Source organism: Rutidosis leptorrhynchoides, chromosome 2, assembly GCF_046630445.1.
Source record: "Rutidosis leptorrhynchoides isolate AG116_Rl617_1_P2 chromosome 2, CSIRO_AGI_Rlap_v1, whole genome shotgun sequence".
Classification (NCBI taxonomy): Eukaryota; Viridiplantae; Streptophyta; class Magnoliopsida; order Asterales; family Asteraceae; genus Rutidosis; species Rutidosis leptorrhynchoides.
Genome location: NC_092334.1, coordinates 433,099,149 through 433,114,682, shown reverse-complemented (window position 1 = coordinate 433,114,682; position 15,534 = coordinate 433,099,149). Strand labels below are relative to the sequence as shown.

The window sequence follows — 15,534 nt, the reverse complement described above, 5'->3', positions numbered from 1 at the left end:
TATATATAATATATATATAATTAATATAATTAATTATATATTATATTATATTTATATACATAGTTAACTTGTAATTTTTAGTCCGTTGCGTCGAGCGTTAAGAGTTGACTCTGGTCCTGGTTCCGGATTTTCGGACGTCCTCGCGTACTATTTTATATCGTGTACTTTGCGTCTTGTAACTTGTACTCTTGTTATTTTGAGACGTTTCTTATCAATAATTGGAACCTTTTTAATTGTCTTTTGTACTTTTGAGCTTTTTGGTTGTTTGCGTCTTCAAATCGTCGAATCTGTCTTTTGTCTTCACCTTTTATTATTTAAACGAATATCACTTGTAAATAGAACAATTGCAACTAAAAGCTTGTCTTTCTTGAGGAATAATGCTATGAAATATATGTTCGTTTTTAGCATTATCAACATATCATATTAAGAGATATTCATACATGATAATATCATGATAATATAATAATTTAAAATCTCATTTGATATTATAAACATTGGGTTAACAATATTTAACAAGATCGTTAACCTAAAGGTTTCAAAACAACACTTACATGTAACGACTAACGATGACTTAACGACTCAATTAAAATGTATATACATGTAGTGTTTTAATATGTATTTATACACTTTTGAAAGACTTCAATACACTTATCAAAATACTTCTACTTAACAAAAATGCTTAAATTACATCCTCGTTCAGTTTCATCAACAATTCTACTCGTATGCAACCGTATTCGTCATCGTACAATACACAGCTTTTAGATGTATGTACTATTGGTATATACACTCTAATGATCAGCTCTTAGTAGCCCATGTGAGTCACCTAACACATGTGGGAACCATCATTTGGCAACTAGCATGAAATATCTCATAAAATTACAAAAATATGAGTAATCATTCATGACTTATTTACATGAAAACAAAATTACATATCCTTTATATCTAATCCATACACCAACGACCAAAAACACCTACAAACACTTTCATTCTTCAATTTTCTTCATCTAATTTATCTCTCTCAAGTTCTATCTTCAAGTTCTAAGTGTTCTTCATATATTCTACAAGTTCTAGTTACATAAAATCAAGAATACTTTCAAGTTTACTAGCTCACTTCCAATCTTGTAAGGTGATCATCCAACCTCAAGAAATCTTTGTTTCTTACAGTAGGTTATCATTCTAATACAAGGTAATAATCATATTCAAACTTTGGTTCAATTTCTATAACTATAACAATCTTATTTCAAGTGATGATCTTACTTGAACTTGTTTTCGTGTCATGATTCTGCTTCAAGAACTTCGAGCCATCCAAGGATCCGTTGAAGCTAGATCCATTTTTCTCTTTTCCAGTAGGTTTATCCAAGGAACTTAAGGTAGTAATGATGTTCATAACATCATTCGATTCATACATATAAAGCTATCTTATTCGAAGGTTTAAACTTGTAATCACTAGAACATAGTTTAGTTAATTCTAAACTTGTTCGCAAACAAAAGTTAATCCTTCTAACTTGACTTTTAAAATCAACTAAACACATGTTCTATATCTATATGATATGCTAACTTAACGATTTAAAACCTGGAAACACGAAAAACACCGTAAAACCGGATTTACGCCGTCGTAGTAACACCGAGGGCTGTTTTGGGTTAGTTAATTAAAAACTATGATAAACTTTGATTTAAAAGTTGTTATTCTGAGAAAATTATTTTTATTATGAACATGAAACTATATCCAAAAATTATGGTTAAACTCAAAGTGGAAGTATGTTTTCTAAAATGGTCATCTAGACGTCGTTCTTTCGACTGAAATGACTACCTTTACAAAAACAACTTGTAACTTATTTTTCCGACTATAAACCTAAACTTTTTCTGTTTAGATTCATAAAATAGAGTTCAATATGAAACCATAGCAATTTGATTCACTCAAAACGGATTTAAAATGAAGAAGTTATGGGTAAAATAAGATTGGATAATTTTTCTAATTTTAGCTACGTGAAAATTGGTAACAAATCTATTCCAACCATAACTTAATCAACTCGTATTGTATATTATGTAATCTTGAGATACCATAGACACGTATACAATGTTTCGACCTATCATGTCGACACATCTATATATATTTCGGAACAACCATAGACACTCTATATGTGAATGTTGGAGTTAGCTATACAGGGTTGAGGTTGATTCCAAAATATATATAGTTTGAGTTGTGATCAATTCTGAGATACATATACACTGGGTCGTGGATTGATTCAAGATAATATTTATCGATTTATTTCTGTACATCTAACTGTGGACAACTAGTTGTAGGTTACTAACGAGGACAGCTGACTTAATAAACTTAAAACATCAAAATATATTAAAAGTATTGTAAATATATTTTGAACATACTTTGATATATATGTATATATTGTTATAGGTTCGTGAATCAACCAGTGGCCAAGTCTTACTTCCCGATGAAGTAAAAATCCGTGAAAGTGAGTTATAGTCCCACTTTTAAAATCTAATATTTTTGGGATGAGAATACATGCAGGTTTTATAAATGATTTACAAAATAGACACAAGTACGTGAAACTACATTCTATGGTTGAATTATCAAAATCGAATATGCCCCTTTTATTAAGTCTGGTAATCTAAGAATTAGGGAACAGACACCCTAATTGACGCGAATCCTAAAGATAGATCTATTGGGCCTAACAAACCCCATCCAAAGTACCGGATGTTTTAGTACTTTGAAATTTATATCATATCCGAAGGGTGTCCCGGAATGATGGGGATATTCTTATATATGCATCTTGTTAATGTCGGTTACCAGGTGTTCACCATATGAATGATTTTTATCTCTATGTATGGGATGTGTATTGAAATATGAAATCTTGTGGTCTATTATTATGATTTGATATATATAGGTTAAACCTATAACTCACCAACATTTTTGTTGACGTTTTAAGCATGTTTATTCTCAGGTGATTATTAAGAGCTTCCGCTGTCGCATACTTAAATAAGGACAAGATTTGGAGTCCATGCTTGTATGATATTGTGTAAAAACTGCATTCAAGAAACTTATTTTGTTGTAACATATTTGTATTGTAAACCATTATGTAATGGTCATGTGTAAACAGGATATTTTAGATTATCATTATTTGATAATCTACGTAAAGCTTTTTAAAACTTTTATGTTTGAAATAAAGGTTATGATTTGTTTTAAAAATGAATGCAGTCTTTGAAAAACGTCTCATATAGAGGTCAAAACCTCGCAACGAAATCAATTAATATGGAACATTTTTAATCAATAAGAACGGGACATTTCAGTAGGGTTACTGCCCGTAAGCGGGTTGTGCCTTACCCTGCTGATCCTTTCGTGTGTAAGCTTTACCGCTATGCAGCATCTACTTCTGGTACTGGACCATCTGCACCAGCGGCACCACCTGCACCAGCAGCACCGCCTGCTCTGCCAGCCCCTCCCTCTGTCGAGGAACTGACGAGGGAGGTGGAGATCCTCCGTGCTCGGGTAACTGAGCTCGAGGACCAGATGTCCCACGTAATGGACATCCTTTACCCACCGTCACCATAGGGCTTTGTAGTAGATTTCATTATGTAATCTCGTTGTAGTTTCATATTTTACTCATGTACTGTACGAATTTATGCGGATGTATGCAACTCTTTATTAATGAATGGAACTTTGTATTGTTTAATTCTTGCACAGTGTTCTATTTACGTTACTGTATGTTGGTTTTGCGGTATTTGTACCTGGTTGCGTTACTTAATTGGTATGCGTTGTGTTGTTCCCCTGTTTACCATATACTGTATGATTATATATTAAATGCTGGATTTTGACTTAAGTCAAAATTTATGTTTAGAAGAACAATGGCAAACGGACGAGCAGCACCCACAGCAGCACAGATCGAGGAAATGATTGCGGAATGAGTAGCCGCAGCCATGGCAAATGTCATTCCCCCAGCCCCACCGGTTAACCAGAACGTCCAGAACGATTGCACTTACAAAGAGTTCCAAAGCTGCAAGCCCCACAACTTTAGCGGCACTGAGGGGCCAGTTGGATTGACTAGGTGGTTTGAGAAATTGGAAGCTGTGTTCCGCGTCAGCAACTGCTCAGAGGCGAACAAAACCAAGTATGCCTCATGTACGCTATCAGACGGCGCCCTAACCTGGTGGAACACACTGGCTCAAGCTAAGGGTATTGATGAGGCTTATGCCATTCCGTGGAAAGAATTCAAGGGGGCCATGATCGAAGAGTACTGCCCCAGGACAGAGATACAGAAACTGGAGGCTGAGTTCTGGGAGTTAAAGGTTGTGGGCAACGATCTTGACGGTTACAACCGTAGGTATCTGGAATTAGCGCTGATGTGTCCCACGATGGCCACCCCGAAATTTAAAAGAATGGAACGCTACTTGTGGGGACTTCCCAAGTCCATTCAGGGGAATGTCACCTCTTCTAATCCACCCAACGTCCCGGCAGCTATGCGAATGGCGCATACCCTCATGAACCAAATTATCAGCAAGGAACCGGAAAAGGCTAAATCCGAATCGGGAGCCAGTGGTGAGAAGCGTAAGTGGGACTACAACAACAAGGGAAGAACATATGATCAAACCCCCGCTAAGAGGCCTAACGACAGAAGGAACCCCAACCCGAACACTAGTTCGAACCCCAACTACAAGGGTACTCTACCGCAGTGCAAGAGGTGCTACAAGCACCATACTGGGTACTGTAATGCGGTCTGTGAAAAATGCAACAGAATCGGGCACGTTGGCAAGAACTGCAAGATTCCCATCCCAGCTGTGAGGACAAACCAAAATGGGCCAAGGAAATGCTATGAGTGTGGACAGTAGGGCCACTTTAGGAATGATTGCCCCAATAAAAAGAAGGACGGCGGACCACCGCGTGGTAGAGCTTTCAACGTTAATGCAAGGGATGCACGTGAGAACCCCGACTTGGTTACAGGTATATTCATTATCAACAATCTATTAGCCTCTGTCCTATTTGATACTGGTGCCGATAGAAGCTATGTCTGTAGAAACTTTTGCTCTAAGATAGATTGGTCATTAGTACCTTTAGAGGAGAATATGCTAGTTGAGGTAGCCAATGGGAAACTTGAGAAAGTTGACCAAATTGGCCGAGGAGCTATTATCAACATAGCTGGTGTGGATTTCGCAATTGACTTGATACCCATCAAATTGGGAAGCTTTGACGTGATTGTCGGCATGGACTGGTTGACCAAAGTGAGGGCCGACATTATCTGTGGAGATAAAGCTCTTCGTATACCACAAGGAGATGGTGAGCCATTGATTATTTACGGAGAGAGATGTAACTCAAAGCTGAACCTCATTAGTTGTATGAAAGCGCATAAGATCATGAAGAAAGGACGTCTTGCTGTTTTAGCACACGTGAAGGCTTTAGAAACAGAGGAGAAGAGTGTGAATGATGTGCGAACCGTGAATGAATTCCCCGACGTCTTTCTGGAAGAACTGCCTGGATTACCGCCACCGAGAACCGTGGAATTCCAGATCGATCTAGTGCCGGGAGCTGCACCCGTAGCTCTCGTACCTTATCGACTAGCACCTTCTGAACTGCAAGAGTTGCAGAGTCAACTTCAGGAATTGCTTGACCGAGGGTTTATCCAACCAAGCTCGTCGCCTTGGGGCGCACCTGTTTTATTCGTGAAGAAGAAGGACGGATCCTTCCGCATGTGTATCGACTACCGCGAACTCAACAAATTGACGATCAAGAATCGATATCCTCTTCCCCGAATTGATGATCTTTTTGATCAGCTACAAGGATCGAGCGTGTACTCTAAGATCGATTTGCGATCCGGTTATCACTAGTTGAGAGTGAAAGAGAGTGATGTGATGAAGACTGCGTTTAGAACCCGCTATGGTCATTACGAGTTTCTCATGATGCCGTTCGGATTAACCAACGCACCAGCCGTGTTCATGGACCTCATGAATCGTGTCTGCAAGCCATACCTGGATAAATTCGTTATCGTCTTCATAGATGATATCCTCATCTACTCCAAGAGCGAAGAAGAACATGAGCAACATCTCCGACTAGTGCTTGAACTCTTGAGAAGAGAGCAGCTTTATGCCAAATTCTCCAAGTGTGCATTTTGGCTGAAGGAAGTCCAATTTCTGGGTCATATTGTGAGTGATCAAGGTATCAAAGTTGACCCCGCCAAGATTGAAGCTATCAGCAAGTGGGAGACACCCATTACTCTGACTCACATCCGCCAATTTCTAGGTCTTGCCGGTTACTACAGAAGGTTTATTGAAGGGTTTTCGTTGATTTCGCGTCCTTTGACCGCACTGACTCACAAAAGAAAGAAGTTCGTTTGGGAAACCGAACAAGAAGCAGCATTTCAAACCCTGAAGCAGAAGTTAACCACCGTACCTATCTTATCTCTTCCCGAAGGCAGTGACGACTTCGTTGTGTACTGCGATGCTTCGAAGAATGGTTTTGGTTGTGTATTGATGCAAAGAACGAAGGTCATTGCTTATGCATCTCGTCAGCTGAAGATTCATGAGCGAAACTACACTACTCACGATCTCGAACTTGGAGCCGTTGTCTTCGCATTGAAGCTGTGGAGACACTATCTCTATGGAACAAAGAGTACCATATTCACCGATCACAAAAGCCTCCAGCACATCTTTGATCAGAAGCAGCTGAACATGAGACAACGACGATGGATTGAGACACTGAACGACTATAATTGTGAACTTCGTTACCATCCTGGTAAGGCCAATGTTGTAGCCGATGCTCTGAGTCGAAATGTGAGAACGGTACCTCTTCGTGTTCGGGCTCTGAACATCACCATCCATTCGAACCTCCATAGCCAGTTCTGAGTAGCCCAAGAAGAAGCTCTCAAGGAGGAGAACATATATCGTGAATACCTGAACATCCTAGTCTCTAAATTCGAGGTTAAGGAGTCTGGACTCCGATGTTATGCCGGAAGAATTTGGGTACCTCGTTATGGAGATTTACGAAGCCTTTTACTTGATGAAGCCCACAAGTCGAGATATTCGATTCATCCAGGAGCCGGAAAAATGTATCACGATCTTAAGGAACAGTATTGGTGGCCAAATCTTAAGAAGGATGTTGCAACTTATGTTGGGAGGTGTTTGACTTGTTCGAAGGTTAAAGCTTAACATCAGAGGCCATCTGGATTACTTCAACAACCAGAAATCCCACAATGGAAATGGGAAGCAATTACAATGGATTTCATCACGAAGCTACTAAAAACGGTGGGCGGATACGATACAATCTGGGTTATCATTGACCGTTTTACCAAATCTGCTCATTTCCTAGCAATGAAGGAAACAGATACAATGGAGAGACTTGCTCAACTATACATCAAAGAGGTTGTATCTCATCATGGTGTGCCTCTATCAATTATCTCAGATCGCGATCCCCGTTTTGCTTCCAGATTCTGGCGTTCCTTGCAAGAAGCCTTGGGAACTCGTCTCGACATGAGCAACGCGTATCACCCCCATACCGACGGTCAGAGCGAACGAACGATTCAGACTTTAGAGGACATGTTACGTGCCTGTGTTATTGACTTTGGAAAGTCTTGGGAAAGGCATCTGCCGCTAGCCGAATTCTCTTACAACAATAGTTATCATTCGAGTATTAAAGCCGCGCCTTTTGAAGCGTTGTATGGCCGCAAGTACCGTTCTCCTATTTGTTGGGCCGAGTTAGGCGAATTGCAAATCACCGGACCCGAGATAGTCCATGAAACGACGGAGAAGATTTCTCAGATTCAGGCGAGACTTAAGATGGCCCGCGATCGCCAAAAGAGTTATGCTAATCTTAAATATAAAGACTTCGAATTCAACGTGGGTGACCGAGTAATGTTGAAGGTCGCACCTTGGAAAGGTGTAATTCGTTTTGGGAAGCGCGGAAAGTTAAACCAGCGATATATTGGTCCTTTTGAAATTTTGGAACGTGTTGGACCCGTCGCTTATCGTCTGGATCTTCTGACTCAGTTGAGTGCTGTTCATCCAACCTTCCATGTATCAAATTTGAAGAAGTGTCTTGCTCCACCAGAACTTATCATACCATTAGAAGAACTTACGATTGATGACAAATTCCATTTCGTGGAAGAGCCTGTCGAAATTATGGACCATGAGGTCAAAACCTTGAAACGCAATAAGATTCCAATTGTCCGAGTTTGATGGAATGCCAAGCGCGGACCCGAGTTTACCTGGGAACGAGAGGATCAAATGATGCAGAAGTATCCTCACCTTTTTCCAACTCCATCACCATCAGCTTAAATTTAGGGACGAAATTTCCATTAACAGGTGGGTAATGTAACGACCCGACTTTTTCGACTAGCTTTTATGCTTTGTATTTTAGCGAAACTGCGTATTTGTGCGTACTGTGTTACTTTATTACTCCAGAACCTTGGCACACGTGTTTTATATTCATATATACATTAAAACGTGCCTTGGTGTATGTAGAATGCTTAACTTGTCCACCGGATGCTTTATAACCGTTAGTGTTACTTGCCGTTACGAATAAACCGCGTACTGCGCGCACGTTTGACTTTTGTCGGAACCGGAAATTTGGACAGAGAAATATTAATTATTATTTTATAATAATAATTACTTGGGCCTTTGGATGCTTAATTTTATTTATTTAATTACTAGAGCCCAATAATTAGTCTTGTTGGACTTTCTACCTTGTTGGGCTCAAGCCCACCCTACTCTAGATAGTGACCCAATTAATTAGCCCAAGTATTATTACTAGTGACCCATAATAATAAATAAAATAAATAAAATAAATTAATTAATGAGTCATACAAGCATTTAGATAAGGATTATCAACTTTGTCACATGGGATTCTAGCATAAGTACATGCTTTGGACAACCATTATCCATAAAGCAACATTTTGTCCCCTCCCCTCCCCCATGAAAATCACGGCCTAATGGCCCTTCCAAGTCATCAATCCTTGTCAAATTTTGCTTATAAATACTAGCCATATACCTCTCACTTGCTCATTTGATTTTCACACACACTTGTTCTTTCTTTCTTTCCTTTCTAGTATCACTTGTAAGTTTTCTTTTTCTTCCTCTTTTCCTTATCATTTTCGTGTACCATCATCATCATTATATGAAGATCAAGTTCCATTTAGCTTTGATCTTGGTTACATCTTGTTGATTCAAGCATGAATCTTTCAAGAACATTGAAGATTCAAGCTTTCTAGCTTTGAATCTTCACCAACTTTGTAGATTCATCTTTCTTTTACTTTAATCTTGTTATTTTGTGATAAAGATTCAAACTTTTGTTTGTAATCTTCATGCATCTTCAAGATCCAAGCTTTATGCTTCAAGATCTTCAAGAACAATTAAGATGCAAGGTTTCTAGCTTGAATCTTCATATCTTTTTGTTAGATCTAAGTTCTTTTTGCTTTGATCATGTTGTTTTGTGAAAAAAAGATTCAAACTTTTGTTTGTAATCTTCATGTATCTTCAAGATCCAAGCTTTGTGCTTCAAGATCTTCAAGAACACTCAAAGGTTCAAGCTTTCTAGCTTTGTAACCTTGTAACTTGTGTGAAATGGATCCAAGCTCTCTAGCTTAGGGTTCCATCACTTCATTTGACTTAGATCATGTTCATACTTGTTTGATTGATGTAAAGTTTGTAACTTTGTTGTAAATAGGACTTGTAATTGTGTTAAGACTAAGGATATGATGTAACCTTGGTTCATCATCCATCTAAGACTCTTAAATGAGTTGTGTTACCACTTGGTCTTAACATATTGTGTATTGATGGTAGAATCTTGGTCAAAAGTGATGCTAAACCATCAACGAGTTGTACACTTGAAGCTACAAGCATCAAGGATGAGAACCGTGATGAGCATCAAGCACCAAGAACTCCACCGGAGCACTTGTCCACTGATTTTCGTATCTGATCAGGCCACCTGGGCTACTGGAAAGTTGATTTTCAGTTATTTCAGTTCGATTAGATGATTTTCCGTTTAGGCCTCGTCTTAATCCGAGTTACGGTTTAGGATTTATGGCCCTCCGAGAGTCACTACACCCTATTAACGTTGTGCTGAAATTTCTGACCTACTCGCACTTAAACCGTCTCCGCAGTCAAACGAAGAAGAGTTAGGTCCTGGAAATTGGTCAGATGTTAGGGGACTCATATACGGAGCTATAGCCACTAACTATGCGTCTTTTTGATTTACGTAGAGGTCGTAGCAGCTGACCGAAGTCAGCCTATTGTTTCTATCTCTATTCTTGTCGAACTTACTTAGCTTTTATGATGATGAATGATGATGATGATGATGACACTTAAACTTATTTTATGCACTATTAGCATTCATAAAGACAACCTACTAACCTAGTAACCTTTGATTTAGGTTGACGACCTTTCGGACCGACTTACTACTTGTGTACTTTCATTACCGACTTTACCGCTTTTATCACTGTGAGTTATAGCATCCCTTTTTACTTTAACTATTTTGGGACTGAGAATACATGCGCTTTTTACGTTTTACATGTTAGGCACGAGTACTTAAACTTTATATGTGTGTAGGTTATACAACGGTATAAACATTCCCCTTAGCACGGTAACGTTTAGTCATTGGTTTTTGAACCGGTGAACGCGAATCTTAGATATGGATCCATAGGGTTAGACATCCCCACTCGGGCTAGTCGCTCTAGCATTTAACGGGTGTTTAATACTTCGTGAACATACACACTTGCCAAGTGTACTTTCAGGGGGTTATAAACGTTAAGTCTAGTTACTGGGTGTCCACGGTTATACATATACTTTTCATACTGTTTGTTACACTGAAATCTCGTGGCCTACCTTACGTTACTGTTACAACTTAAACTATAGCTCACCAACATTCGTGTTGACTTTTAAGCGTGTATTTCTCAGCTGCCTAGTGGTTTATTGCTTCCGCTGTTAGACTTGATGTCATGCTGTTAGATTTGCTGTCTTGCTGTTAAGGACCTGCTATTTTTGTTATCCGCTGCATTACTAGAGATGTCTCATTCATGGAACTTTTCTGTTGCATTCGTAGTTTATGTTAAGTTCAAACAATGACTTTGTAACGACCTTAGGGTCAAATAATTATGTTTATGCTCCTATTCATAGGATGCGCGCTATCTTTTGTAAAACGTTATCTTTTTATGAATGCAAATCGGTTTTCAAACAGCATGTAGTGTTTGACCATGTAATGATCCTGTTGATTGATGATCCGTACTTGATGGTTTTGTACGGGGCGTCACATTGACCCGAACTTTTCCATGTATATATATATTAAATAAAATTGATATTTATATGATTAAGTGTCATGTTAAGCAATCAAACTTGTTAAGACGTGATTAATTGAAATAGGTTTTATATAGACAATTGACCACCCAAGTTGACCGGTGATTCACGAACGTTAAAACTTGTAAAAACTATATGATGTCATATATATGGATATATATATATATATATATATATATATATATATATATATATATATATATATATATATATATATATATATATATATATATATATATATATATATAGTTAACATGGTATTATGATAAGTAAACATATCATTAAGTATATTAACAATGAACTACATATGTAAAAACAAGACTACCAACTTAATGATTTCGAAACGAGGCATATATGTAACGATTATCGTTGTAACGACATTTAATTGTATATATATCATATTAAGATATATTAATACATCATAATATCATGATAATGTAATAATTTAACATCTCATTTGATATAATAAACAATGGGTTAACAACACTTAACAAGATCGTTAACCTAAAGGTTTCAAAACAACACTTACATGTAACGACTAACGATGACTTAACGACTCAGTTAAAATGTATATACATGTAGTGTTTTAATATGTATTCATACACTTTTGAAAGACTTCAATACACTTATAAAAATACTTCTACTTAACAAAAATACTTACAATTACATCCTCGTTCAGTTTCATCAACAATTCTACTCATATGCACCCGTATTTGTACTCGTACAATAGACAGCTTCTAAATGTATTTACTATTGGTATATACACTCCAATGATAAGATCTTAGTAGCCCATGTGAGTCACCTAACACATGTGGGAACCATTATTTGGAAACTAGCATGAAATATCTCATAAAATTACAAAAATATTAGTAATCATTCATGACTTATTTACATGTAAACAAAATTACACATCCTTTATATCTAATCCATATACCAACGACCAAAAATACCTACAAACACTTTCATTCTTCAATTTTATTCATCTAATTGATCTCTCTCAAGTTCTATCTTCAAGTTCTAAGTGTTCTTCATAAATTCTATAAGTTCTAGTTTCATAAAATCAAGAATACTTCCAAGTTTGCTAGCTTACTTCCAATCTTGTAAAGTGATCATCCAACCTCAAGAAATCTTTCTTATTTACAGTAAGATATCTTTCTAATACAAGGTAATACTCATATTCAAACTTTGATTCAATTTCTATAACTATAACAATCTTATTTCGAGTGGAAATCTTACTTGAACTTGTTTTCGTGTCATGATTCTGCTTCAAGAACTTTCAAGCCATCCAAGGATCCTTTGAAGCTAGATCTATTTTTCTCATTTCCATTAGGTTTATCCACAAAACCTGAGGTAGTAATAATGTTCATAACATCATTCGATTCATATATATAAAACTACCTTATTCGAAGGTTTAAACTTGAAATCACTAGAACATAGTTTAGTTAATTCTAAACTTGTTCGCAAACAAAAGTTAATCCTTCTAACTTGACTTTTAAAATCAACTAAACACATGTTCTATATCTATATGATATGCTAACTTAATGATTTAAAACTGAAAAACACGAAAACACCGTAAAGCCGGATATACGCCGTCGTAGTAACACCGCGGGCTGTTTTGGGTTAGTTAATTAAAAACTATGATAAAATTTGATTTAAAAGTTTTTCTTCTGGGAAAATGATTTTTCTTATGAACATGAAACTATATCCAAAAATTATGGTTAAATTCAAAGTGGAAGTATGTTTTCCAAAATGGTCATCTAGACGTCGTTCTTTCGACTGAAATGACTACCTTTACAAAAATGACCTGTCACCTGTATTTCCGACTATAAACTTATACTTTTTATGTATAGATTCATATACTTAAGTTCAATATGAAACCATAGCAATTAGATTCACTCAAAACGGATTTAAAACGAAGAAGTTATGGGTAAAACAAGATTGGATATTTTTGCTTGTTGTAGCTACGTGAAAATTGGTAACAAATCTATATTAATCATATCCTAGCTAACTCATATTGTATTATACATGTATTCTAATATATTATGTAATCTTGGGATACCATAGACACGTATGCAAATGTTTTGACATATCATATCGACCCCTGTATATATGTTATTTGGAACAACCATAGACACTCTATATGCAGTAATGTTGGAGTTAGCTATACAGGGTTGAGGTTGATTCCAAAAATATATATACTTTGAGTTGTGATCTAGCCTGAGATGTGTATACACTGGGTCGTGGATTGATTCAAGATAATATATATCGATTTATTTTCTGTACATCTAACTATGGACAACTAGTTGTAGGTTACTAACGAGGACAACTGACTTAATAAACTTAAAACATTAAAACGTATTAAAAATGTTGTAAATATATTTTGAACATACTTTGATATATATGTACATATTTGTTATAGGTTCGTGAATCGACCAGTGGCCAAGTCTTACTTCCCGACGAAGTAAAAATCTGTAAAAGTGAGTTATAGTCCCACTTTTAAAATCTAATATTTTGGGATGAGAATACATGCAAATTTATAAATGTTTTACGAAATAGATACAAGTAAATGAAACTACTTTGTATGGGTGAATGATCGAAGCCGAATATGCCCCTTTTTAGCTTGGTAGCCTAAGAATTTGAGAACAGACCCCCAAATTGACGCGAATTCTAAAGATAGATCTATCGGGCCCAACAAGCCCCATTCTGGAATTTGGAATGCTTTAGTACTTCAAAATTATCATGTCCGATGGGTGTCCCGGAATGATGGAGATATTCTATATGCATCTTGTTAATGTCGGTTACCAGGTGATCACCGTATGAATGATTTTTATATCTATGTATGGGATGTATTGAAATATGAAATCTTGTGGTCTATATTTCGATTGATAAATATATAGGTTAAAGCTATAACTCACCAACATTTTTGTTGACGTTTAAAGCATGTTTATTCTCAGGTGATTATTAAGAGCTTCCGCTGTTGCATACTAAAATAAGGACAAGATTTGGAGTCCATGATTGTATGATATTATGTAAAAACTGCATTCAAGAAACTTATTTTTGATGTAATATATTCTTATTGTAAACCATTATGTAATGGTCGTGTGTAAACGGTATATTTTAGATTATCATTATTTGATAATCTACGTAATGCTTTTTAAAACTTTATAGATAAAATAAAGGTTATGGTTGTTTTAAAAATGAATGCAGTCTTTGAAAAACGTCTCATATAGAGGTCAAAACCTCGCAACGAAATCAATTAATATGGAATGTTTATAATCAATATGAACGGGACATTTCAGTTGGTATCCGAGCGTTGGTCTTAGAGAACCAGAAATTTACATTAGTGTGTCTTATCGAGTTTGTTAGGATACATTAGTGAGTCTGGACTTCGACTGTGTTTTCTTTTAAAACGATTGCTTAACACTTTTGTTGGAAACTATATACTATTAACATGTAAATATTATGTGATATATTAACCTCTTAATGTGTTTGATATTGTGTGATAGATGTCTACCACTAGTACAAATTCCATCGACTTACCTAATAATAATGAAGAGTCGAATATAATTTGGGAAGATTCACAAATTCCCGAAGAGGAACCGGAAGAAGAGGAACCGGAAGAAGAGGAATCAAAAGAGGAGGAACCGGAAGAGGAGGAACCAGAAGAAGAAGAGGTTCCGGAGGATGAAATTTTGATACCTACAGTAAATCGATTAAATAAAAGAAAATCATCAACCAACAGACCAAAATTAAAAATGGTCAATGGTGTTTCCGCCGAGGAAGCAAAATATTGGGAAGATTACCAATTTTCCGATGAATCGGATCCCGATGAGGATTCCGATGATGTTATAGAAATTACCTCGACCCAATTTAATATGGCAAAAGAAAATAATAAGAGAAAATTTATAAAAATAGAGAAACCTGATTCCAACCCCGATGAACTTTATATGTATCGGCAACGTCCGTATTTCCTAAATTGTAACAATAACCCGGGAACCTCTAAACCACCAGGTTTTTCTAAACCATTGTGGAAAATGACGGCTCGTATTAGAGGAACATCATATATCCCTAGAAAATTAGGAAAACGAACCAAGTCCGAAGAAGAAGAAACCAGTGATTCAGATTAGAGGGTTGTAATCATGTTGTGTATTATATGTATTGTAGTGTGCTTGTACTTTTATGTTCTATGTAAAAATTGCTTATATTGTTTGTTAATTATCTTTTACGAATCTAATCCTTGTCTAT

At 36.6% G+C, this 15,534-nt stretch overlaps 1 pseudogene; it reads right to left on the bottom strand.

The window, feature by feature from the left end:
- Positions 1 to 15,534, bottom strand: part of LOC139889223 (formin-like protein 12) — a 131,694-nt pseudogene that overhangs the window by 51,863 nt on the left and 64,297 nt on the right.